The sequence below is a fragment of the Plecotus auritus genome (genome assembly GCF_963455305.1).
Source record: "Plecotus auritus genome assembly, chromosome: 2".
Taxonomy (NCBI): domain Eukaryota; kingdom Metazoa; phylum Chordata; class Mammalia; order Chiroptera; family Vespertilionidae; genus Plecotus; species Plecotus auritus.
Genome location: NC_137771.1, coordinates 149129280 through 149157011, shown reverse-complemented (window position 1 = coordinate 149157011; position 27732 = coordinate 149129280). Strand labels below are relative to the sequence as shown.

The window sequence follows — 27732 nt, the reverse complement described above, 5'->3', positions numbered from 1 at the left end:
ATCCTCATGTGAATCTTTCGGGACCCTCGAAAGAATGCAATAATAAAAGCACACCTTTGGTCCAAAAGTGCATCTTCTCCATAATGGAGTAATGAATCCACCTCTACACCATACTACAATGTATTTTTACCAGGGAACATGTATACATATGAAAGCTTACATAGAAACCCAAAGCAGATATTAGGTGGAAGAAAGAGTTGTTGCAGAGATTGAGGCAGGAACGAGAGGGCCAGAGCCTGCCCCTCACAGGAGTGTTTGAGAGCATAATTTAGAATTGTTTATATAGCATAGCTCACACTCTTCTCTATCATCTTTAAGATCCAGACTTAGGATTATAAGTGGGTGACATGCCCTTGAAACTGTCTTTGACCATCATAGCTAATGGCAGAAGACCTTTCCAGAAAGTCATTTCAGGAATAAAGGGCTTCCCTGGGAGAACTAGCTATCAGATTGAGCAGACAATAGTTCTCTGGTACTCCTGCTCACACACACTCTGAGGGACCCAGAGGCTGCTCAGGCCCAATGGCTCCTGAACTTCTCAGTCCAGCACTTGAGAAGGGACAACTGTGAATGCTTCCTAATGCTGGTTTGCTCAGCCAACCCTGGGCCAGGGCATTGGCAGGACTGGCCTTAGTTGCCAGCTATGCTTTACTGACCAGTGGGAATCAAGGCCCAGAGGAAAACTAGCTCAATTTGAATAAAATTATAGACTTTGTCCTTTGGTGGTTATTTATAAGCTACTGCTTTATCTAGTACAGATCTTAGTATGTGCTCACTTCATAAAAGAGTACTCTAGAGACATACCATATTCTCTGGCTTTCAACTCTGTTCTTCCAGGCACCAGTTGTGGGACCTTGTCTAAGTTAATTAGCCTCTCTTAGACTATTTATTCACCTGTAAATTTGGGATGACAATAGCACATTCCTCATATATTAATTAAGGGGCTAAAATGAAATAATTCAGGCAAAATGTTAAGCACAGAGATCATCACACAGTGAACGCTCAAGAAATAATACCATTAGTATTTTATCATATAGAATTTGTGTTTCTCATGTATATTATTTACTTCTTAAAAAGTGAGTGTGTGTGTGTGGAGAGGAGAGGAGAGGAGAGAGAGAGAGAGAGAGAGAGAGAGAGAGAGAGAGAGAGAGAGAGAGAGAAATACTATATAACTCATGGAAATACTGAAGTTGAGAGAAATTAAATAATCAACCTAGAGCACATAATATTGAAGTAACATTTTACTAAAAGTAAAACCAGTCAATTTTAGGTAATAAACCATTTGATGGACTTTATGAAAGAGTCATTTCATTAGTCTGATTATCTAACCATCCACAGGGTGTGGTCAGCATTATTTGTTACCACACGTCACTGCTGGGTTCAGTAGGGATGAACCTATGTGTACTTGCAGTTTGTGTGACACACTAAGGTCTAGAGTCTCCTAAAGTAAATAGAAAAGTTATTGTGACCATAAATTACCTTTTCTTGTCCTTACTCCTGTAAAACAATGGCACATGATATGGCTTCTTTCCACCTTCAGGCCTGGAGTTTTTTGTTTTTTTCAGTGGTAACTGTTAAATTTTATCATCTTGTGTCTTAGAAATAGCTGTGAAACTTCAAATGAACAAAGTGAAAATACTGTAGAGAGATCATTTTCAGCTGATAACTACCCACTATTTCACAAGATACTAGCCATATCAAATTCTTTAGAAGACAAACTTTGCAACCTATTTTTAGGTGAAACCTTTCCTTAGTGACTATCAAAGAAATTCATAGCACTTCCCAGGACAAACATTATTTCTTTCTTTACATCTGGCCGCAGGAGCTAAATGATTTATCCAAGGTCATAGTAGGGTCAGAAATAGGAGCCCCCTTTGCATTTCCACACCATGGCTCTCTCCATCAAGTATCCTAATTGCTTCTTCAAATAATGAAATGGGATGGCAAGGGGGGCATGATGAGTTATCACTGAAAACTCTTTAGTCTTTTCAAATCCCACTTGGATACATATGGATGCATAAAATAAGAAACTGCCCTACATAATTAAAGCCAATATTATTAGAAACACTGACATTTTAAAAATCTAATCTAAATGTTTATTAAATAAAGGTTCTACCATTGGAGTAAATATATACCTTCCTAAGATAATAACTTTGAAAGGTAGCCCTCATACGGTGTGTGTGAATGAAGAATAAATTGCACTGTAGAATTCCACTTCCCCTGCTCTTGTCCCCAATCACGTTTTCTTTCTAAATTAACTACTGAAACTCTCTAATCTTATGGCATGTGAGTGAAATACTTAATGACTTCTTTTTCCTGGTAAAAATATCTCTTGAAAGATTAGAAGAGTTTTGACATCCATAACAGCTTCTCTATTAAAAACAAACCACAATGGTTAACAACAAATCTGTGAATCAGAGATTGATGCTACTAAAAGTATCAGCCATGCCTTTAGAATCTAAAAATACACCAAAAACAAAATATTAAATGCTCTTGACGTCAATGGAAGACACACTAGTCAAATGAGATCACTTTATAACCTTCCCATAACTGCCTCACAGATAAACCTGTACTGTGGCCTTTCATGTCAGGGCCATAAAAATACCCTCTGGACTTCAGGAGCAGTCACTGTTAACCACACAATACATGAAATCCTTGTAAACTATGAGTCATGTGACCAACCATGGACAATATACATAATCTCATGCTCTGGACATAAAACCCATATTTATTGAAAGACCTAGAGGGAAGTTTCATTTCTCTTTTTAAATATGCATTTGTTGTTTTTAAGGAATTTAAGTCTGAACCTAAGCTACTGAAAAATATCCTCAAAGCAAAGGTTTTCTTCAATTTGTCAACAATTCAATAAAATGAATTCAATTGTTTGAATATCTAGTTAGTTCTATCATATTTCTGTTTTTCTCAGGCTCTAAAAACATTTCCTTAAGTCACCTTTCACAGCCTAATGAAACCATCTTTCCACCTGGAATTTAACAATAGCAGCCACAACAAAAAGAACTGATTCCTTCTCTTCTTTCCCAATGAGCAATTGCTTGGGAGGATTTTTCCTCTCTCTAGTTACACTTAAAATAAATAGATCCACATGCAAAAAGTAATTGGTTCAATGGAGAAAGAAAACTAGCCCCAACTTTTGTACTACACTGACCTATTACAATCTGAAACTCAGCCCACCTGGTGTGGTTCAGTGGTTGAGCATCAACCCATGAACCAAGAGGACACTGCTTCAATTACCAGTCAGGACACATATCTGAGTTGCTGGCTCAATCCTAGATGGTGGGCTTGTAGGAGGCAGCAGATAATCTCTTCCATCAATGTTTCTATCTATCTCTCCGTCTCCCTTCCTCTCTCTCTAAAATCAATAAAAAACAGGAGAAACCAAGATGGCGGCATAGGTAAACACCTGAACTTTCTGCCTCGCCCAACCACTTCAAAACTACAACTAAAAGACAAAACGAACATCATCCAGAACCACAGGAAGGCTGGCTAAGTGGAAATTCTACAACTGGAAGGGAAGAGAAGAGTACACTGAGACTCGGAGGAGCTGCAGAAGTAAAGTGCAAAGGTATGAAGGCACGCGCAGGCAGAAAGAGCTGGCAACTGAGTACGTGACTGGCTTTTTCAATTTGCAGAGAGACACAAGCTCCCGATTGCTCTGAACTCCAGTTCTGGGTGAGACTCTGGTGACCCAGACTCATACAGGAGAAACTGGACTATCTGACAGCAGGTGGAACACAAGGGTGGCTTTCTCTCAGAGGTGCTTGCAGTGATTACCGCGGGACACTGAGACCCAGGGGCCTCTTAGGGCAGGGTTGACGAGAAGCCATTGCTATTTGCTCTGCCCTGAGACTCTGCCCCATTCAAGCTGTGTGCAGAGGCTTTTGCATATGAATGGTCTGGTCCTTTGAAATCTAAACTTACCTAACAAACTGCAGCTGAGTCAGAGAGACCCAGAACATCCAAAAGAAGGCCCAAGGTCCCATAGCAGTTTGCATTGCTTCACAGCTGGGCCTCATCTGGGCACCTCCAAACCCCAAACAAAGAAGAGGAATCTGCAGATCTCTCCATAGCTCCTGCTGGGTGGCCTCAGGCAGAGGCTAAATTTGCACCTCCTTGGAGACCCAAGAGCCAGTGTACCCAGTGGTCAGAGTAGGACCATCCAGATAACAACTCATCAAATCCATAAGGGACACACTCAAGGGCCAGACTCAGTGAGCAACAAAGCCCCACTGAAGCAACTCTTTCCTCATAAGGGTGTCTCCAGCACCGAAGTTCTCCCATTGTAGACACAGCTGATCCTCACAGCCAATTGGCCTGGAGGTCAATTCCTCCCAGTGATACCAACAACAATCAAGGCTTAACTACAACAAGACTGTACACACAGTCCACAAAGAGGTGCACCACGAATGTCCACCTCAGGTAACTGGGAAGGCTGAGCCACAGAGCCTTATAGGACACCTAGCACACAAAGCCACTCTATCAACTCAAGGAAGCAGCCAAAATGCAGAGACAAAGAAACAGGTCACAAATGACAGAAATGGAGGAAAGCAAACTACTGGATATTGAGTTCAAAACCATGGTTATAAGGTTACTCAAGAATCTTCTAGAAACTGCTGATAAATTTAGTGAGACCCTCGAGGATATGAAAAAGGACCAACTAGAAATTAAGCATACACTGACTGAAATAAAGAATAATATACAGAGATCCAATAGCAGACTAGAGGATCGCAAGAATCAAGTCAAAGATTTGAAATACAAAGAAGCAAAGAACACCCAACCAGAAAAACAAAAAGAATCCAAAAATATGAAGATAGTGTAAGGAGCCTCTGGGACAACTTCAAGGGTACCAACATCCGAATTATGGGGGTGCCAGAAGAAGAGAGAGAGCAATATACTGAAAACCTGACAGAAAACTTCCCTCACCTGGTGAAAGAAATAGACTTATAAGTCCAGAAAGTGCAGAGAACCCCAAACAAAAGGAATCCAAAGAGGACTACACCAAGACACATCATAATTAAAATGCCAAAAGCAAAAGACAAAGAGAGAATACTAAAAGCAGCAAGACAAAAATAGTTAGTTACCTACAAGGGAGCACCCATACAACTGTCAGCTGATTTCTCAACAGAAACTATGCAGGCCAGACGGGAGTGGCAAGAAATATTCAGTGATTAATAGCAAGAACCTACAACCAAGATTACTCTACCCAGCGAAGCTATTATTCAGAATTGAAGGTCAGATAAAGAGCTTCACAGATAAGAAAAAGCTAAAGGAGTTCATCACCACCAAACCAGTATTATATGAAATGCTGAAAGGTATTCTTTAAGAAGAGGGAGAAGAAGAAAAAAATAAAGATAATAATTATGAACAACAAATACATATCTATCAACAAGTGAATCTAAAAATCAAGGGAATAAAAAATCTGATGAACAGAATAATCTGGTGAATATAATAGAATCAGGGGCATAGAAAGGGAGTGGACTGACAGTCCTTGCGGGGAAAGAGGTGTGGGGGTGTGAGAAGAGACTTGACAAAAATCATACACCTATGGATGAGGAAAATTGGGGGGGGGGGGTGTAAGGACATGGGGTGGGGTGGGAACTGGGTGGAGGGGAGCTATGGGGGGAATAAAGAGGAACTACTGTAATAATCTGAACAATAAAGATTTAAAAAATAAAAATAAAATAAAATCAATAAAAACATGGAATTTTTAAAAATATAAATAAAATACATAAATAAATAAAATCTGAAACTTAGATTGAATCTAGAAAGACTATGTCAACATAACCTCTGGCAGCTCATGGATCTGACATCCCATAAGATCTTCCTCCACTAAAGTCATGTCAAAAGACCAAATACAGACAAACATTTTATTACATGTGAACAGAATTATGGCTCTATACAACACTTCAGAGTAGAACATAATTCATATTTCAGTCATTACAAACAAAAATAAAGAAATACTCTAATTTTACCATAGAGCATTGAATAGAGAAGAAATACAAATGTTAACCCACCTAGCATGACTTGCACTGCAACATACCTAGTTTATGTGCCATGAAAATGAGATTTTTTATGCTTTTAAGATATCAGAATAAATTGTACTGACTGGAGGTAGCTGGTGGGCTCTTCCTGGTAACTGGTACTGTGGGTATTATACACACAATAAATTAGATTTATAAGGTTTAGAAATTGCTTATTCAACATATTGGGAGCAAGCAGCTGAGTGATGCAGGCCAGGCCAAGTGAATTTATCTGGATGAATGGCAGTGCAGATAATACAAGAAAATTATTCTCAGGTCTAGGGAGACAAACTGTACTAGATCATTTCTAGCTTCCATCGTATTACATAGACATGGCCTTCAAATTCCAGAGCAGTGGACCTGTATTTCCTAAGTCAAAGTAAGCTCTGTCTAAACAAATTCTCTTGAAAAGATTAGTTCTGGTTTCATGGGCCTGTTTGTGTTCACTTAAAAATAACATGTAGAATTATGCTGCTAATAGCAAAAAGAAACCATGCCTTTTCTCTCTGTTTTTATATTTTACCTGTTTTTCTATAAAATAATTCAACTTTCTCATATAAATTCACAGCATCTGTTAAATGTCTTATGAATCTTTCTGCCAATTCATTATTTGTCTTTTGACAATTGCATTTTTAATTAAAATTCTCAGTATCATTTGTTCAACCAAAAATTTAAAAACATTTTTAATGCAGTCAAATCTGTCCATCTTTATTTATGGTTAATTTCATTCCTTATGCTTAAGTATGTCTCCCAGTACACCTTATTAAACAAACTTTCTCCTAAATTACTTTCGAGTATTTGCACTGTATTTCTTCACTTACATCTTTAAATTATCTGTAATTTATTTTTACTGCATGGATTGAAGTAAATAAATCTCTAATAATATGAAAAGATGTGCACCTTCCTGATGCCACTGAAAGAAAAATTACACCATGTGACACACCATTTTGTTCAAATCAGAGTTGCAAAAATTATAGGACAATAACACCCCTGATGGTTAGCATGTGTATAAATGAGCTTCCTGTGTACTGCTGATAGGCCTGTGATTTGCTATAGTCTGTTGGAAATGTAATGTGACAACATATTTAGTTTGGGGAATCTAACATTCAGGAATTTGAAAAAGCATTGATGGATATATAATTTTAAAAAAAATCATTTTCAAGCAGCACTGTTTCTTAAGAGTACAAATCATCTGTCTGTTTGTCATCTAAGAAGAACTTATGAACCTGCACCTAATTTGAGAAATGATTCCAGAGACTGGGGTGAGGGAATCAGGGAGAGTAAGACAGGAATAATGACAAGTCAAAATAAGAGTGATATTTGATCACCCCTGGGGTGAACAGGCCCTTAATTCTGCCACTTGCATAACACAGAATTGTCCTCTGGAGGTCGGGTGGTGGGAGCACATTAGAGAAGTTCCAGACCAAAAGAGCGAAAAGACTCAAGTCACATGCTTAAAAAAAACATGCTTTCAGCTTCAGCTGAGTCTGAAATTACCTGGAACTGCCCACTTCAAGTGTGGTTAAAATCCGAGGTGGCCTGAAAGGATGTGTTATGAGACTCCCAATATAACCTCTGTCAGTAGATGAATGCTTAAATTATGGTATATAATTTATATGGAAGATTATACAACTACTTTAAAATCAAAGTAAGATACACAAATATTGATCTAGAAAGATGTCAATAATATATTAGTAAGTAAACTATGGAATATCTTATATTTCATGATCTCATTTTTTAAATTAAAAACACTGTGTGTGTATGTGTGTGTGTTGTGCAATTTTATTGTATATTCTTATATGAATATAGAAGAAGGTGTGGAAGGATTCTTAACATGTGTTAACTTATACTGGGATTTCAAGAAAGGAAATTACTAAACATTTCTTCATACAACCTGCATTGTTTAAATTGTTGCCCTAAAATGAATTACTTTTGTGTTATTGTTGTTTTAGGATAATTAAGCCCCGGCCAGGTGGCTCAGTTGGTTGAAGTGTCATCCTATACAACAAAAGGTTGCAGGGCACATACCCAGGTTGTGGATTCCATCACCAGTCATGGTGCATACAAGGAGCAAATGGTTAATATTTCTCATATCTCTCTCTCTCTCTCTCTCTCTCTCTCTCTCTCTCTCTCTCTCTCTCTCTATCTCCCCCCTTTTCCTTTGTTCCTAAAACAAATAATCATATCCTTGCATAAGGATTTTTTAAAAAGGTAATTAATTGAAGGATGTTAAAAGTTAACGAATATATTCTTAGTTTGAGCTTAAGTTCCACTTAGAGCTTCCTCAGAAAGGAATTTTGTTGCATTACTGGAAAGTCATAATTCTTAATTGTGAGTAAAAATCATTCTATTCCTTAGCCAAAAAAAGTCTCTCTTGTATTTGTTCTATTTCTACTCCCTCAATTGGCACTATTCAATATGGCAGCTACCAGATAACATGTACTATTAACTATTTGAAATGTGACTAGTTCAAATTGAGATGGATTTTAAGTGTAAAATTCACACCAGGTTTCAAAGATGAGAAAAAAACAAACAAACAAACAAAGGGGACATCAGTAACACTTTCAACAATAAAGATAAAATTTTTAAAAAGGATGTAAACACCTCATTTATAAAATTTTATTGCTTAAATGTTGAAATGAGGGGGGGAAAAATGGCGGTGGCATAGACAGACATGTTATGAGCCTTGTCCCGGAGAAGAAAGATAGAACAGCTGAGGGTTGCATGAGGAGTGTTTGTTGGCAAGTTAAGGGACAGCTAAACTCCAGAAGAAGGTGGGGGACTGCTAGACGGGGTTCCCCTGACCGGGCAGTCCCCACTGCAACTGGGTCCCCTCCCGGAGCTGCGGGCTCAGACACGGAATCTGTGCCATCTTGAAGGGAAAGTGGAGCTTATCGGAAGTCTGAAAATCCACAACTGCAGCACCCACAGATCAGCTGCGAGCCCCAGAACACTGGTCCCCAGTTGGCGTAAATACGCGGATTCAGAGGAGCTCTACACTCCACCATGGAAAGGTCAGATTTTACCTGAAATAAGGAGAGAAAGAACTACATAACCAGACATCTGGAGAAGAGAGACCATGGGGAGACAAAGAAACAGCCTGCATATAAAAGAAAAGCAGGCATCACCAGAAAAGGAAGTAAACGAAATGGAGGCAAGCAACCTTCCAGAAAAAGAATTCAGAGAAATGGTCATAAGGTGGCTGAAAAGAATGGAAGACAAATTTGACAATATGAGTAAGAACCAAGAGGAAATGAAGAACCAAGAAGAAATGAAAAATGACATCGCTGCTGTAAAAAACACAATAGAAAGCATCAAGAGTAGACTAGAAGAAGCAGAGGAACGCATCAGTGAGCTAGAAGACAAGATGGGAAAAAATACCCAAGTAGAGCAGCTTCTGGAAAAAAAAATTAAAAAGCAGGAGGAGAGCCTAAGGGAACTTTGGGACAACATGAAACAAAACAACATCAGCATAATAGGGGTTCCAGAAGGAAAGGAAACTGAGCAAGGAATAGAAAATCTGTTTGAAGAAATAATGACAGAAAACTTCCCTGATATAGGGAAGAAAAAACCCACACAAATCCAAGAAGCTCACAGAGTTCCAAGCAAAATGAACCCCAAAAGACCAACGCTAAGGCACATTATAATTAAATTGGCAAACACCAACAACAAAGTAAGAATCTTAAAAGCGGCCAGAGAGAGACAGAAAGTTACATACAAAGGAACCCCCATCAGACTAGCAACTGATTTCTCAATAGAAACTCATCAGGCCAGAAGGGAATGGAATGAAATATACAAAGTCATGCAAAGGAAGGGTCTGAATCCAAGAATACTGTACCCAGCAAGGCTATCAATCAAAATTGAAGGTGAAATCAGGAGCTTCACAGACAAAAAAGGACTAAGGGAATTTATTGCCACCAAACCAGCAATGCAAGAAATGCTAAAGGGTTTGCTGTAAAAAAAAGAAATAGGAAGCGAAGAAGGAACACAGGGGTAAAGAATAAAAATGGTGACAAACAAGTACCTATCAATAATAACTTTAAATGTAAACGGATTAAATGCCCCAATCAAAAGACATAGGGTAATGGATTGGATAAGAAAACAAGACCCATATATCTGCTGTCTACAAGAAACCCACCTCAGAAAAAAAGATGCACACAGAATGAGGGTGAAGGATGGAAAAAGGTCTTCCAGGAGAATGGAACTGAAAAAAAAGCTGGGGTAGCAATACTTGTATCTGACAAATTAGATCTCAAACTGAAGGACATAACAAGAGATAAGGAAGGCCACTTCATAATACTAAAAGGAGAAATCCAACAGAAGAAATAACTCTGGTAAACATATATGCACCCAATACAAGAGCACCCAAATACATAAAAAAACTCCTGGAGGATATCAAGGGAGAGACTGACAGCAATACAATCACAGTAGGAGACTTTAATACCCCACTATCACCATTGGACAAATCCTCTAAACAAAAAATCAGCAAAGAAACATCAATCCTAAATGACTCACTAGACCAGATGGAATTAATTGACATCTTCAGAACATTTCACCCCAAAGCCACAGAATATACATTCTTCTCAAGTGCCCATGGGTCATTTTCAAAGATAGACCATATTTTGGGACATAGGCAAAGTCTCTTCAAATTCAAGAAGATAGAAATCATATCAAGCATCTTCTCAGATCACAGTGGCATAAAACTGGAAATCAACTACAATAAAAACAATCCAAAGAAATCAAACACATGGAGACTAAACAGCATGCTATTAAACAATGACTGGGCTACCAGAGAGATCAAGAAATAAATAAAAAACATCATGGCAACAAATGACACTGAAAACACAACAATCCAAAATCTATGGGACACAGCAAAAGCAGTCTTGAGAGGAAAGTACATAGCTCTACAAGCATACTGCAAAAAAACAAGAAACAATGGTAATAAATTACCTAACCCTACAACTCAAAGAGTTAGAAAAAGAGCAACAAGAAAAGCCCAGTGTAAGCAGAAGGAAGGAAATAATAAAGATCAGAGCAGAGATAAACGACATAGAGACCAAAGAAACAATACAAAAGATCAACAAAACCAAGAGTTGGTTCTTTGAAAGGATAAACAAGATTGATGAACCTCTAGCCAGGCTCACCAAGAAGCAAAGAGAGAGGACCCAAATAAACAAAATCAGAAATGAAAGGGGTGAAATAACAACAGATCCTGCCAAAATACAAAGGATTGTTAAAAAATACTATGAACAACTCTATTCTAACAAACAGGACAACTGGAGGAAATGGACATATTCCTAGAAAAATATAACCTTCCAAAACTCAATCAGGAAGAATCTAAACAGCTCAATATGCCAGTATCTATGGAAGAAATTGAAGCAGTTATCAAAAAGCTTCCAGCAAACAAAAGCCCGGGGCCAGATGGCTTAACAGGAGAGTTTTACCAATCATTCAAGGAAGAACTAAAACCTATCCTCTTTAGATTATTCCAAAAAATTCAAGAGAAAGGAGCACTTCCAAGCTCCTTCTATGAAGCCAGCATCACCCTAATACTAAAACCAGATAAAGACAACACAATGAAAGAGAATTACAGGCCAATATCCCTCATGAACGTAGATGCCAAAATCCTAAACAAAATTTTAGCAAATTAGATCCAGCAGTATATCAGAAAGATCATACACCATGACCAAGTAGGATTTATCCCAGGAATGCAAGGATGGTACAATATCCACAAATCAATTAACGTGATACATCACATAAACAAATTGAGAGATAAAAATCACATAGTCATATCAATTGATGCAGAAAAAGCATTTGACAAAATCCAACACCCTTTCTTGATAAAAACTCTCAACAAGGTGGGAATAGAAGGATCATACCTCAACATAATAAAAGCTATATATGATAAACCCACAGCTAACATCATACTCAATGGGCAAAAACTAAAACCATTTCCCCTAAGAACAGGAACAAGACAAGGATGCCCACTCTCACCACTCCTGTTTGACATAGTACTGGAAGTATTAGCCATTGCAATTAGACAAGAAGAAGAAATAAAAGGCATCCAAATTGGAAAAGAAGAAATAAAGCTGTCCTTATTTGCAGATGACATGATATTGTACATAAAAAACCCGAAAGACTCCATCAAAAAACTAACAGACTTAATAAATGAATTCGGCAATGTAGCAGGATACAAAATTAATGACAAGAAATCTATGGCATTTCTATACACCAATAGTGAACTTACAGAAAGAGAGACTAAAAAAGCAATCCCATTTACCATCGCACCAAAAAAATTAAGATACCTAGGAATAAACTTAATTAAGGAGGTAAAAGACCTATATGCGTAAAACTACAAGACACTGAAAAAAGAGATAGAGGAAGACGTTAACAGATGAAAGAACATACCACGTTCATGGATTGGGAGACTCAACATCATTAAAATGTCCATACTACCCAAAGCAATCTATAGATTCAATGCACTCCCCATTAAAATACCAATGGCATATTTCACAGACCTAGAAAGAACTCTCCAAAAATTCATCTGGAATAAAAAAAGACCCCAAATAGCCACAGCAATCCTGAGAAAGAAGAACAAAGTAGGTGGGATCTCAATACCAGATTTCAAGCTGTATTACAAAGCCACTGTTCTCAAAACAGCCTGGTACTGGCACAAGAACAGACATATAGACCAATGGAATAGAATAGAGAATCCAGATATTGACCCAAACCACTATATGCAATTAATATTTGACAAAGGAGGCATGAACATATAAGGAGTCAAGACAGTCTCTTCAATAAATGGTGTTGGGAAAATTGAACAGATACATGCAAAAAAATGAAACTAGATCACCAACTTACAGCATACACAAAAATAAACTCAAAATGGATACAGGACTTAAACATGTGACAGGAAACGATAAAAATATTAGAAAAATCCACAGGCAGCAAAATCTCAGACATATGCCGAAAGAACTTCTTCACTGATACTGCCCCTAGGGCAATGGAAGCCAAAGAGAAAATAAACAAATGGGACTACATCAAAATAAAAAGCTTTTGCACAGCAAAAGAAAACATCAACAAAACAACAAGAAACCCCACTGTATGGGAGAATATATTTGCAAATGTTATCACTGATAAATGTTTAATCTCCAACATCTACAGGCAGCTTATACAACTTAATAAAAGGAAGATAAATGATCCAATAAAAAAATGGGCAACGGACCTAAATAGAATCTTTTCGAAAGAAGACAGAAGGAAGGCCAAGAGACATATGAAAACATGCTCAAAGTCACTAATTATCCGAGTGATGCAAATCAAAACTCCAATGCGATACCATCTCACACCTGTCAGAATGGCCATCATCAACAAATCAACAAACGACAAGTGTTGGCGAGGATGTGGAGAAAAAGGAACCCTCGTGCACTGCTGGTGGGAATGCAGACTGGTGCAGCCACTGTGGAGAACAGTATGGAGTTTCCTCAAAAAACTGAAAATGGAACTCCCATTTGACCCAGTAATCCCACTCCTAGGAATATATCCTAAGAAACTAGAAACACCAATCAGAAAGGCTATATGCACCCCTATGTTCATAGCAGCACAATTTACAATAGCTAAGATTTGGAAACATCCTAGGTTCCCGTCAGCAGATGACTGGATCAGAAAACTATGGTACATCTACACAATGGAATACTATGCTGCCATAAAAAAGAAGGAATTACTACCATTTGTAGGCACCTGGATGGAATTAGAGAACATTATGCTAAGTGAAATAAGCCAGTCAATGAAAGAAAAATACCACATGATCTCACTCATTTGTGGATAATAAAAAACATTATAAAATGATGAACAAAAAGATAGATACAGAGGCAGTAAAGCATCAAACAGACTGTCAAATTACAGCGGGAAGGTTAGGGAGAGGTGGGGGAAATAAGAGATCAACCGAAGGACTTATATGATACATATAAGAGTAACCAATAGAGCAAAACATTGGGGGGTGAGGGCATGTATGGGAGTGGGGTGGGGGGGGCAATGGTAAGATATGTACACATATAATACCTTAATAAAAATATATAAAATAAAATAAAATAAATGTTGAAATGATAATATTTTCGGTATATTGAGGTTAATAAAACACATTAAAATTAATTGTGTTTCCTTTCACTTTTTTAATGTACTAGAAGGTTTAAAATTATACTAAGTGAAATAAGTAAGGCAGAGAAAAATAAATTCTGTATGGTTTCACTTATATGTGGAATCTAGAACAAAACAAAACAAACTAAACAGAAACAGACTCATAGAAACGAAGATCAAAGGGATGGTTAGCAGAACGGAGGGTGTGGAGAGATGGGTGAAATGGGGAGAGGAAGATAGTAATATTGTGATAAATGTACATGGTGACAGATGATTGCTAGAATTAGTGAGATGATCATATTGTAAGGTATAAAAATGTCAAATCACTATATTGTATACCTGAAACTAATATAACCAATATAAGATTATATGCCAACTATATATAAAAATAAATATAATGTATACCATTATAAAAATAAAAATATAATGGTTTGCATTATATTTCTGTTTGACAGTGGTACTCTAGAAGAACATTATTTTTTTCTTCATGGCAATTATTTCAATCTTTATTTGTCAGAGTTACACCTTCAGTTTATGCAATCACCTCTCAGATATTATGTTGATTTCAATGTCCCAGGAAGTACCTTACACATAATAAGCACTCAATAAAGATGTGTTGTTGTTCACTTAAAGAGAGCTTTGGAACCTAGGAGCAGGTGCTTTCCAGAAAGTGTTGTCTTCAGAGGGAAATACTACAAAGCATTTGGTAAGAGGTATTTAGTGTCTTTGGGTAGGAAAGAAGTCAGACCACAGGAGGTTATGAAGTGAGTAGGTGGGCCCAACTGGCATGGTTCAGTGGTTGATTGTTGACCTATGAACCAGAAGGTCATGGTTTGATTCTCAGTCAGGGCACATGTCTGGGTTGAGGCCTCGATCCCCAGTGTGGGTTATGCAGGAGGCATTCGATCAATGATTCTCTCTCATCATTAATGTTTCTATCTCTCTCTCACTCTCCCTTTCTCTCTGAAATCAATAAAAATATATATTTTTTTAAGTAAATGAGTGGGTGATACTTAAATAGAGGCTCTAAACTTAGATCCCTTTGTTGACAGGGATACAGAGGTAGTAATTTAAGTGGTCCAGAAAAACATTTACTGTAAAATAAAGACTTAAGTATACTTTTGTAAAGAGAGATATAATTCCTAAGCCTCACTCCATCCTTACAATTACCTCATGTCCCCTTTTTCTCCTTTTGAATTAGCTTTTTAATCATTTTAACAATAACACCAACAATTATCAACAGTTGACCCAAAGGTGGGAAATAGCAATAATTTCACACTTGCTCCATTTGAGGGAACCTTTCAAAGTGGTACAGGCAATGCACTGCCCATTCTAGGGGGCACCATGCTCATAGGCAGCCCTGATACAAGCTGGTGGATGTCAATGATGTGTAGAGGTCAAGGATAAGGTAAGATTCAGGAATAGGGTAACAATGTCTATTGTCCATACTAATTTGCCTAGCTACCTTCTAGCATATAGCACAATCTACTTCTATTATCTCAGTTATATGTTTAAACAGATATATACATATATATATATATATATATATATATATATATATATATATCTACTGTTGTGATTGTACAAGAAAATAAAAATAAAATATATAAATATTTGATAAGGGAAAAGCTTTATTACATTGGTCTTGTCAATGGTTTCTTGAACATAACACTACCAAAAGCTCAGGCAGCAAAAGCAAAAATAGATAAGTGAGACTACCTAAAAATAAAAGGCTTCAGCACAGCAAAGGAAATAATGAGCAGTTGATAATGCAGCCTACAGAATGAGAGAAAATATTTATAATCACATATCTGATTAAGAGTAATATCCAAGCCCTAGCTGGTTTGGCTCAGTGGATAGAGCGTCGGCCTGTGGACTGAAGGGTCCCAGGTTCGATTCCAGTCAAGGGCATGTACCTTGGTTGTGGGCACATCCCCAGTAAGAGGTGTGCAGAAAGCAGATGATCTATGTTTCTCTCTCATCGATGTTTCTAAGTATCCCTCTCCATTCCTCTCTGTAAAAAATCAATAAAATATATTTTTTAAAAAGAGTAATATCCAAAATATATAAGAAACTCCTACCACTCAATAGCAAAAATAATAATAATGACCCAATTTTAAAGTGAGCAAAGGACTTGAATAGACATTTTTCAAAAAGAAGATATAACAAGTGGCCAACAGGTGTATGAAAAGATGCTCAACATCACTATTCATCAGGAAATGCAAATAAAAACCACAATGAGGTAAAAAGTTGAAGGAATTAAGAAATGCAAGTTGGAAGTTACAAAATAGTCACAGGGATATAAAATAGAGCATAGGGAATATAGTCAATAACATTGTAATAACTATGTATAGTGCCAGGTGGATAGGGGAAATATCGAGGGGACCACTTTGTGAAGTATATGATTATATGACCACTATGCTTTACTCCTGAAACTAATACAAAATAATATTGAATGTAAACTGTAATTTTGAAAAAACACAAGGAGCTATCACAAAAGGATGGCTATCATCAAAAAGACAAAATACAACATGTTGACAATGAGGATATGGAAAACTGGAATCCTTGTGCACTGTTAGTGGGAATGTAAAATGGTGCACCCAATATGAAAACAATATGGAGGTTCCTCAAAAAATTAAAAATTGAACTACCATACAATTCAGTTCACAATTCTGGGTATATATCTAGAATTGGAAAAAAAAGAATTGAAATCAGGATCTCAAAGATGTTTCTGTACTCCCATGTTCATTGCAGCATTATTCACAATAGCCAACATATGGAAGTAACCTAAATGTCCACTGAAAAATTAATGAATAAAGAAAATCTTATATATACAGACAATAGAATATTATTCAGCCATAAAGAAGAAGGAAATCATGTCATATGGGACAACATAGATAAACGTTGAGAGCATTATGATGGTAAGTAAAAAAAGTCAGTCACAGAAGGACAAATACTGCATGATTTATGTGAGGTATCTAAAGCAATTAAACTCATAGAAGCAGAAAGCAGAATGATGGTTGACAGGGCCTGGGAGGAAGGGAGTGTGAGATATTACTGTTCAATGGGTTTAAAGTGTCAGATGCATAAGATGAAAAGTTCTTGAGATCTGCTATACAATGATGTGCTTATCTATATCTATATAAAAGCCTTATGTGCTAATTGTCTCTCTGACCATTAGACCAGTCACTATGACACGCAGTGACCACCAGAGGGCAGACACTCCAACTGGTAGTTTAGCTTGCTGCTGGGGTCCGGCCAATCAGGACTGGGCAAGATGGGCTGGACACACCCTGGAGCCCTCCTGTAGTCCCTCCAAGGCCCGGATCATGCACTGTTGGGGTCCCTTGGCCTGGCCTTCACCCTCTCATAATCCGGGACTCCTCGGGGGATGTTGGAGAGCTAGTTTCAGCCCAATCCCCACAGGCCAGTCTGAGGGACCCCACCAGTGCAAGAATCCATACACTGGGCCTCTAGTAGTTAATGATTACTGTACTGGACAGTTAGAAATTTATTAAGAGGGTAGATCTCATGATGTAAGGTTTTTACAATAAAAAAAATATATTAAAAGGGGACATCTGTAATACTTTCAACAATAAAGATATATTTAAAAGAATATATTGGCTTTTTCATGATTTAATCTATAACTTTTTTCTCATGAAACTCGTTATTTAATGCCACTGATATAACAAATATTCAAACTGAGCATGTTGCTCAAATTCTTGTAACAGATTGAATAAAAACTTGAGTTAAAAGTATGCGTAATAAATTCACTGAAGTAAAGCTAAAAAATAAAACCTAAAAGTTTAATTATTTCTTTTAGTGGATGGAGAGGGTCATGAATTAAATGTGAAATAATTTGTTATTTCCTGCTGATGCCAAAGTTTTATCATATCAGCACTAAAATAGAGTTTTGTTTTGTGTTTTTTAGTTTTCATATCATAGTTGTATAAGACTTCCTCTTACAGAAAGAGTTGCTTTTAGGGGGGAAATGCTCCTATACGCCCACATGGAACATGAGATAAGGCTCATGGTACCTGGCATTGGGTGGTGACAAAACTGTAGAAAGACAGAAGTGGCTCTGTGCAACTGAGAGCTCCAGGGGAGGTTCAGGCAGTCCAAAGCGGAAAGTAAAGAGAGGAGAGGAAAGAGGGCAAACAAAATGATGGACTGCCACTTGTTATGTCACCCTTCTTTAGGACTCTACAAGTCTTCATAAAGTCTACCAAATATTTATGTAATACTTCTTCATTACATTCCTGAGAAGTCAGGTAAGTTGGCTGCATTTAAAAACTAGATCACTTATAAAATTATTATTTCTAAAATAAACCAGATGTGCTCTAGCCTTCTTGGCTCAGTGGATAGAGCATCAACCTGCGGACTGAAGGGTCGCCAGTTCGATTCCAGTCAAGGGCATATACCTGGGCTGTGGGCTCGATCCCCAGTAGGGGGCATGCAGGAGGCAGCCAATCAATGATTCTCTCTCATCATTGATGTTTGTTATCTCTCTCTCCCTCTCCCTTCCTCTCTGAAATCAATAAAAAATATATTAAAACATAAAAATAAAATAAAATAAACCAGATGTTACTTATATCTCCTGAGTAAATGGCCAAATTCATGATAATAGGATTATCTGAGTAATGTGGATTATGTGCTTATGTTTTTCCTAAACTAGCCAGAAAATTTAAGAAGGGTAGATATTTGGTGTCTAAATTATGTAGTGTTTTTGCCATAACTCAGTTGCAGTACATTTTATTTCTTCAGGGATTTATGTATGTGTATGTTTTAAAACTGACCCAAATGCCGACTTTTAGGGCTTTTTATCTTTAAATGTTATTTATATTCAAAATGCCATTTTATATTTCTGTGCTTTCAAAACTTTACTTAGCTATTATAAGCAATTATCTCTAGTTGCCAAGTTCAATGGACTCCTAGGATAAGGAGTTCACAGTCCAAACTATCTTGGACAGGGCATGTAGTGGGCAAGCATATAAAATAGGTTGATGATAGGAATTTCCAGCTCCTTTCTTCAGCGCCTTCTTTTAAGGGTTTCTGTCCAAGACCTTTCTCAATCATCTTATGCAACCTATTTCTAAAGCTTTATATAATAAATTTGCCTTATTAAATTAATTCATACTGACTGTCTGCAACTGACCTACTTTAGATCAAAAGACATACACAGACTGAAGGTAAAGGGATGGAAAAGATATTTCATGTAAATGGAAACAAACAAACAAAAAGCTGGGGTAGCAATATTTATACCAGACAAAATAGACTTTGAAACAAAGGCTAAAATATGAGACAAAGAAGAATATTTTATAATAATAAAGGGATCAATCCAACAAGAGGATATACAACCTTTGTAAACATTTATGCACCCAACATAGGAGCACCTAAATATATAAAGCAGATACTGACAAACATAAAGGAGAGATCAACAGTAATATAGTCATAGTCAGGAACTTTAACACCCCATTGTAACCAATAGGTAGATCTTCCAGACAGAAAATCAACAAGGAAACAGTGGCCTAAAGGACACATTAGATCCAGTGGATTTAATTGATATTTTAGAGCTTTTCACCTCAAAGTAGTAAAACATACATTCTTTTCAAGTGCACATGGAACCAGCATTGTTTACAATAGACAAGATATGAAGCAACCTAAGTGCTCACCAAAGGACAATTGGGTAAAGAAGATGTGGTACATATATACAATGGAATATTACTCAGCCATAAAAAAAAGAATAAAATTTTTACCATTTGTACCTAGAGGGTATTGTGCTAAGTGAAATGTCAAAGAGAGAAAGATAAATAGCATATGATTTCATTTATATGTGGAATCTAAAGAAAATAAATGAACGAACAAAACAGAAATAGACTCATAGGTACCAAGAACAAACTGATGTTTTCCAGATGAGAGGGGTGGTTGGAGGCTGGTTGAAAAAGGCAAGGGGATTAAGAAGTAAAAGTCTGTAGTTACAAATAGTCACAGGGATATGAACTACAGCATATGTAAAATGGTCAATAATATTGTAATAACTGTGAATGTTGCCATATGGGTACTACACTTTGAAAATTATGTAAATGTCTAACCACAATGCTGTACACCTGAACCTTATATGAAATAATGTTGAATGTCAATAGTAATTGAAAAATAAAAAGAAAATGAAATTGCTAAACAAACAAGAAAAACAAACTTATTAATTAATTCAAACTGAGAGATTTGCTGGGGGTAGAGCTGAATTCAAAAGAGGTTACTGAGAGTGGGCAGTGCTGAGCATAAAGGAATAAATCCTATATAATAAAAACCTAATATGCTAAGTGTCTGATCATTAGGCCGTTCTACCAGTTGCTATAATGTGCACTGATAACTAGGGGGCAGATGCTCCGACCAGTAGGTTAGCTTGCTGCTGGGGTCCATCGGATCGGGACTGAGCGAGATGGGCATGACATGCCCTGGAGCCCTCCCATAGTCCCTCCCTGGCCCCTATTGTGCACAAGTGGGGTCCCTCGGCCTGGCCTGTGCCCTCTCGCAATCCAGGACCCCTTGGGGGATGTCGGAGAGCCGGTTTCAGCCTGATCCCCACAGGCCAGGCTGAGGGACCCCACCAGTGCACAAATCCATGCACCAGGCCTCTAGTCATAAATAATAGATCATTCAATACCAGGAGCAGATTAATATGAAAAACATATTCAAGTAAGTATCATACCATTGATGGCCTAGTTATCCTTATGCCTTAGTCCAATCTTGACTTTTGAGCATCTTGAAAATGTGTCTCAGAGATGGAATTCTCTAGAATAAACAAATATGCTTCCTACTTCCCCTCACATTTTGAGTAATGTAAGAATAAACCAACTAACAGAGTTCAACTCTCTTGGGTTTTGGCAATGGAAAGCATCCTCTTGTGTACATTACTGATCACAGATTAGTTTGGTCCCACGATCAGCCTGACAAATAGACAAAGCACAGTATCCCAGTATATCAAAACTGCTACTTAAAAGCTAAGGCTATCCTATATAATAAAAGGCTAATATGCAAATTGACTGAATGGCAAAACGACTGATCGCTATGGAGTGCACAGACCACCAGGGGGCAGACATTCAATGCAGGAGCTGCCCCCTGGTAGTCAGTGTGCTCCCACAGGGGGAGCACCACTCAGCCAGAAGCCGGGCTCATGGCTGGCGAGCACAGTGGCATGGCCCAGTCTTTCCCAACTTTGAGGCAGCGCTAAGGATGTCTGACTGACGGCTTAGGCCCTGGGCTAAGGGACATTCCCTGAGGAATGTGCATGCCGGGCTGAGGGACCCCCACCCCGAGTGCATGAATTTCATGCAGTGGGCCTCTAATTCCTTTATATTTCACCAAATTGCTTTACCCTGGCAATACTCGATGAAATTTGCTGAACGGGTTATCTCAAACATCATTTAGTAAAACTTTCCACCCAATACAAGAATAAATCCTAACAAATAACAATGCCCCATTCAACTATAAGTGTTTTGTTCATGAGATCCATAAACTAAAAACACTGATGAATGAATAACTTTTTAAAAAATATATTCTTGGCCAGAGCAATGAACCAAAGAGATTAAATTTAACCAATTAATTTAACCAATGAGATTAAGTTGAAAATAAATGTAATGTCCAGAATTTAGTATAATAAAATAAATGTATATGCACTACAGCCTATTTAAAGAAGTAAAAGATAATTAGACTAAAGAATAGACTTAGAGGATATGACAGGTCTCCTTATATATCTGAAAGGCTGTCTTATGAAAACGGGGTTGAACTTCATCTCTGGGGCTTCTTAAAGCCAACAGGTTGAGAGCCCGAACCAGAGGGGAGCCCGAGCCCCTCGAGCAGGGAGAGAAGCCGAAGCGCACGGCCCAGCGCCAACCCTGCAGGCTGGCATTAAGGAGGAATGCTGGGCGCTCTCCATCAAGAGCCACATTGTCCGAGGCTACGTGGGAAACCGGGCGACCACATTCCCACTGCAGTTTTGGGAGTTTGAGATTGAGGCTGTGAATTCTGTCCACGTTTCAACCCACACAGGATACGCACACTGGAAGGGTCAGATGCTGAACACAGACGAGCTCCAGGAGGTGTACGAAGGTCTGAAGCTGAACAACGTGAATAAATATGACTACGTGCTCATGGGTACACGAGGGACAAGTCCTTCCTGGCCATGGCGGCGGACATCGTGCGGAGCTGAAGCAGCCGAACTCCCGGCTGGTGTACCTGTGCGACCTGGTGATGGGTGACAAGTGGGAAGGCGAAGGCTCCATGCACGTTCCAGAGGACCTCCTTTCTGTTTACAAAGAAAAGGTTGTGCAGGTTGCAGACATTATAACTCCCAACCAGTTCGAGGCTGAGTTACTGACTGGCAGAAAGATCCACAGCCAGGAAGAAGCCTTAGTGGGGATGGACGTGCTGCACTCGATGGGCCCAGACACCGTGGCCATCACCAGCTCCGACCTCCCTTCCCCGCAGGGCGGTGACTACCTCACTGTGCTGGGGAGCCAGAGGATCCGGCACCCTGTGGCTCCGTGGCGATAGAGCGCATCTGCATGGACATTCGCAAGGTGGGTGCCGTCTTTGTGGGCACCAGGGACTTGTTTGCCGCCATGCTCCTGGTGTGAACACACAGGCACCCCAATAATCTCAAGGTGGCCTGTGAGAAGACCGTGTCAGCCATGCACCACATTCTGCAGCGGACCATCAAGTGTGCGAAAGCCCAGGCTGGAGAAGGGTGGAAGCCCAGCCCGGCCCAACTGGAGCTGAGGATAGTCCAGCAAAAGGGACATCGAGAACCTGGAGATTGTCATCCAGGCAGCAGTGCTGTGGGGGCGTGTGCTGTAGCGCAGCGTGTTGGTGTCTCCGTCGTCATCCCTGTGAAAAAAAATGTAATGTCTGCCTTACAGCTGTGACCGAAACGATTTTTTTTTCTTTTGTGAGTGTCCCGCATCCACTGGTCTTAATTGTGAAAATGTGCCAGTCATGCTTTTTAAAAATAATAAAGTGATTGCAAAACACACACACACACACACACACACACACACACACACACACACACACACACAACGAAGTCAATGGGTTGCATTTATAAGGAAACCTGTTTAAAAAGACTTTCTGATCATTAAAACTGACCAATGGAATATACTGCTTGATGATTTGATATGATAGAACATCTAACCAATGGAATATACTGTCTTGATCTTTATAATTAATACATTATTAAACACACTGGCTACGCCCTTTGTTAATGGAGGAAAAGGGGTGGTCACCCTTGCCACAGCAGAAGAACTCACATGTGAGAACCGCTAGCAGGGTTGCCTAAGACCATCAGAAAACACAGATATTTACATTATGATTCATAACAGTAGCAAAATTACAGTTATGAAGTAGCAACGAAAATAATTTTATGGTTGGGGGTCACCACAACATGAGGAACTGTATTAAAGGGTTGTGGCATTAGAAAGGTTGAGAACCACTGCCCTAACAGGCGATCTGACAGAAACACCCTCCCAGCTTCCAGCAGCTCTGGAGGCCACACAGGCCTGACTACTAAGGGTTCCACCCTGCTGAGGTCAGGGCAAAATCCAGGACAGACTCAGCTGTGGCTCTAAGGCAGAGGACCACCTTCCCTGAAATCAGAATGGCACCTTCTCCTCACAGATCTACTAGCCCCATCTACACAATTTGCCAGAGGCTCTTTCAGTGACTGAGCATTTTCAGTGATTGAGTTGAATAGGCAACCACCAGGGGGAGGCAGGTGGAGGTAGAACCTGGGTTGCCTTGGGATGTTTGCTGATCTGACCCCCAGGCCTGGTGCTGGTAAAAGCCAGCCTTGGAGTTCATCTTGGCCCTTCCCAAGTGCAGCCAAGCGGAGCAGAGGCAGACACAAACTATAGATAACTTGTAGCTTCAAACAGGTTGCCAAGGGCCAGACACAAACAGCATCTGACATTGGCTTCCAAGAGGCCCAGAAACAACACACTAATCTGTCAGATACAAACTACATCAGAGCAGGGTCTAACAAACTTCACAAACAGCATATCCAAAGGGAGACTACAGCAGGCACTAAACTCTGCTGAGGCAATTTATTTTTCTTTTATATACTTTTTTTATTATTTTCTATTTTTTTCTTTTTTTCCCTTTTTTACTTCTTTTATTCTTTTTTCTTCTCTTATTCTATATTTTTCTTGTTCACTTTTTATCCCTTTTGTCTTAGTCTAGTTGTTTGTTTGTTTTTTAATTTTTTTTAATTGATTTTTAGAGAGAGGGAGAGAGAGAGAAAGAGAAAAACAATGATATAAGAGAGAAACATAGATCAATTGCCTCCTGCACACACCCAAACCAGGAATCAAACCCACAACCTGAATATGTGTCCTGAATAGAAATTGAACCCACCACCTTTTGGTATACGTGACGATGATCCAACAAACTGAGTCACACTGGCCAGGGCTTCTTCTTTTCTTCTTTCTTTTCCTATTTTTTTTTTCTGTCAGCCCCTGCACAGCAGCTCACACACCATTGTTTAGGTTGAACCTCAGAGTCACAGAGCCTGAGGAGCAATCCCACACATGAATTGGCCAACAGCAACCAAATCCCAGTTATAACATGAGGGCCCACAAAACCCACACAAGGGACATTCCTGGAGAATACAGCTCAGGAGATCAAGAAGACTGCACCACTGGCTCCCATAGGAGACCAACTGCATCAGGCTACCCCATGAAGACTAGGAGTCAGAAAGATCTACCTAATACATAAAAACAAACACAAAGAGACATCCAAAATAGGGGGATAAAGAAGCAGGCCCAAATGAAAGAACAGGAGGAATCTCCAGGAAAGAGGCTAAATAAAATGGAGGCAAGCAATTTATCCTATATAGAGTTCTAAGTAATGGTTATAATGATGCTAAAAAAATGTAGTGAGAAATACAACAGCATTAAAAAGGACATAGAAACCATGAAAGAGAACCAGTTGGAAATTAAGAATACCATATCTGACATCAAGAATACACTAGAAAATAAAAATAATACACTGGAAGGAATAAAAAGTAGGTTGGATGAAGTAGAGGATCAAATCAGCAATTTAGAAGACAAGGTAGAAAAAACAATCAGAGCAGCAAAAAAAAAAAAAAAAAAAAAAAGAATGCAGACAATTTAAGGGAACTTTGGGGCAATTTTTTTGAAGTATGACAACATCTGCATCATAGGGGTATCAGAAGAAGAAAAAAGTGAGCAAGGGATAGAAAACATGTTTGAAGAACAATAGCTAAAAACTTTCCTAAGCTGGTAAAGTAAAAAGACACACAAGGCCAGGAAGCACAGAGTCCCAAACAAGATGAACCAGAAGAGTTCCACACCAAAACACATCATAATTAAAATGGCTAAGGTTAAAGACAAAGAGAGAATCTTAAAGGCAGCAAGAGAAAAGCAGTTAATTCCCTTCAAGGGAACTCTCATAAGCCTGTCAGTTGATCTTGCAATAAAAACATTTCAGGCCAGAAGGGATTGGCATGAAATATGCAAAGTGATGAAAAGCAAGGATCTACAACCAAAACTACTTTACCCAGCAAGGCTGTCATTAAAAATTAAAGGAGAAATCAAGAGTTTCTCAGAAAATGAAAAGCTAAAGGAATTTGTTACCACTAACCAGTATTATAAGAAATGTTAAAAGGCCTACTTTAAGAAGAAGAAAAAGAAAATAAAAAAATACCAAGAAACAGAGTGAAAAAGATACTATGTCAATAAATATAAACCCATCAATAATTAATTTAAATGTAAATGCCTTAAATGCTCTAATCAAAAGACATAAAGTATCTGAACAGATAAGAAAACAAGACCCATACATATGCTGTCTACAAGAGACCCACCTCAGAATGAAAGATACACAAAGATTAAAAGTAAAGAGATGGAAAAAGATATTTCATGCAAATAGAAATGAAAAAAGAAAAAGCTGGAGTAGCAATACTTATATCTAACAAAATAGACTTTAAAACAGGGATTATAGTAACAAAAAAGAAGAACACTACATAATGAAAAGGGAGTACTCCAACAAGAGGATATAACCCTTGTAAACATTTATGCACCCAACATAGGAGAACATAAATATGTAAAGCAAATCATGATAGACATAAAGGAAGATTTTGACAGTAATACGCTCATAGTAGGAGATTTTAACACCCCATTGACATCAATGGATAGATCTTCCAAACAGAAAATCAGCGAAGAAACAGTAGTCTTAAATGACAGAATAGACAAAATATATTAAATTGATATCTTCAGACTATTTCACCCCAAAGCAGCAGAATATTCATTTTATTCAAATACACATGGAACATTTTCTAGGATAGACTACATGTTAGGACACATACAATTCTCAATAAATTTAAGAAGATTGAAATCATATCAAACATCTTCTCTGAGCATAATGCTATGAAACTAGAAATCAACCACGAGAAAAAAAAACTGAAAAACACACCAGGTCATGGAGGTTACATAACATGTTACTAAACAATGAATGGGTTAACAATGAAATCAAGGAATAAATCTAAAAGTACCTTGAAGCCGAAACCGGTTTGGCTCAGTGGATAGAGCGTCGGCCTGCGGACTGAAGGGTCCCGGGTTCGATTCCGGTCGGGGGCGTGTACCTTGGTTGCGGGCACATCCCCAGTGGGAGGTGTGCAGGAGGCAGCTGATCGATGTTTCTCTCTCATCGATGTTTCTAACTCTCTATCCCTCTCCCTTCCTCTCTGTAAAATATCAATAAAATATATTAAAAAAAAAAAAAAAAGTACCTTGAAACAAATGAAAATGAGAACACAACAACTCAAAATCTATGGGACACAGGGCAAGCAGTCCTAAGAGGGAAATTCATAGTATTATAGGCCTTCCTTAGGAAACAGGAAAAATTTCAAATAAACTATCTAATTTTACACTTAAAGGAACTGAGGACAGGGAAACAAATCCCCAAATGAGTAAAAGGTAGGAAATAATATAGATCAGAACCAAAATAAACAAAATAGAATAATAATAAAAAAAAGATCAATGTAACCAAGAACTTGGTTCTTCTAAAAACCTTTAGCCAGACTCACCAAGAAAAAAAGCGTGTTCAAGTAAATAAAATCAGAAATGAAAAAGGAGAAATAACAACCAGCACTAAAGAAATACAAAGTCTTGCAAGGAAATATTACCAAAAAACTCCAATCTGGGACAATCTGGATGAAATGGATTAATTTCTAGAAACAAACAATCTTCAAAAACAAAATTAGGAAATACAACTAATGAAACTGAGGCAGTAATAAAAAAAACTCCCAGAAAACAAAAGTCCTGTACTAGATGGCTTCACAGGTGAATTATTCCAAATATTCAAAGAAGAACTAATGCTTATCCCTCTCAATCTATTCTACAAAATTGAAGAAGTAAAAAGCTCCCAAACTAATTTTATAAGGCCAAGATTATCCTAATTCCAAAACTGAGTAAAGACACTGCAAAGAAAGGAAATTATAGGCCAATGTCCCTGAAGAACATACATGCTAAAATTCTCAACAAAAATATTA

General features: G+C 38.2%; 1 pseudogene across 1 annotated transcript; it reads left to right on the top strand.

Moving 5' to 3' along the window:
- The first annotated feature begins 6370 nt into the window (after nt 1–6370).
- On the top strand, nt 6371–23027 carry LOC308241229 (pyridoxal kinase-like; annotated as a pseudogene). Its single transcript has 2 exons — nt 6371–6417; nt 21982–23027. The product of its transcript is annotated as a pyridoxal kinase-like (transcript).
- Nucleotides 23028–27732: the final 4705 nt, after the last annotated feature.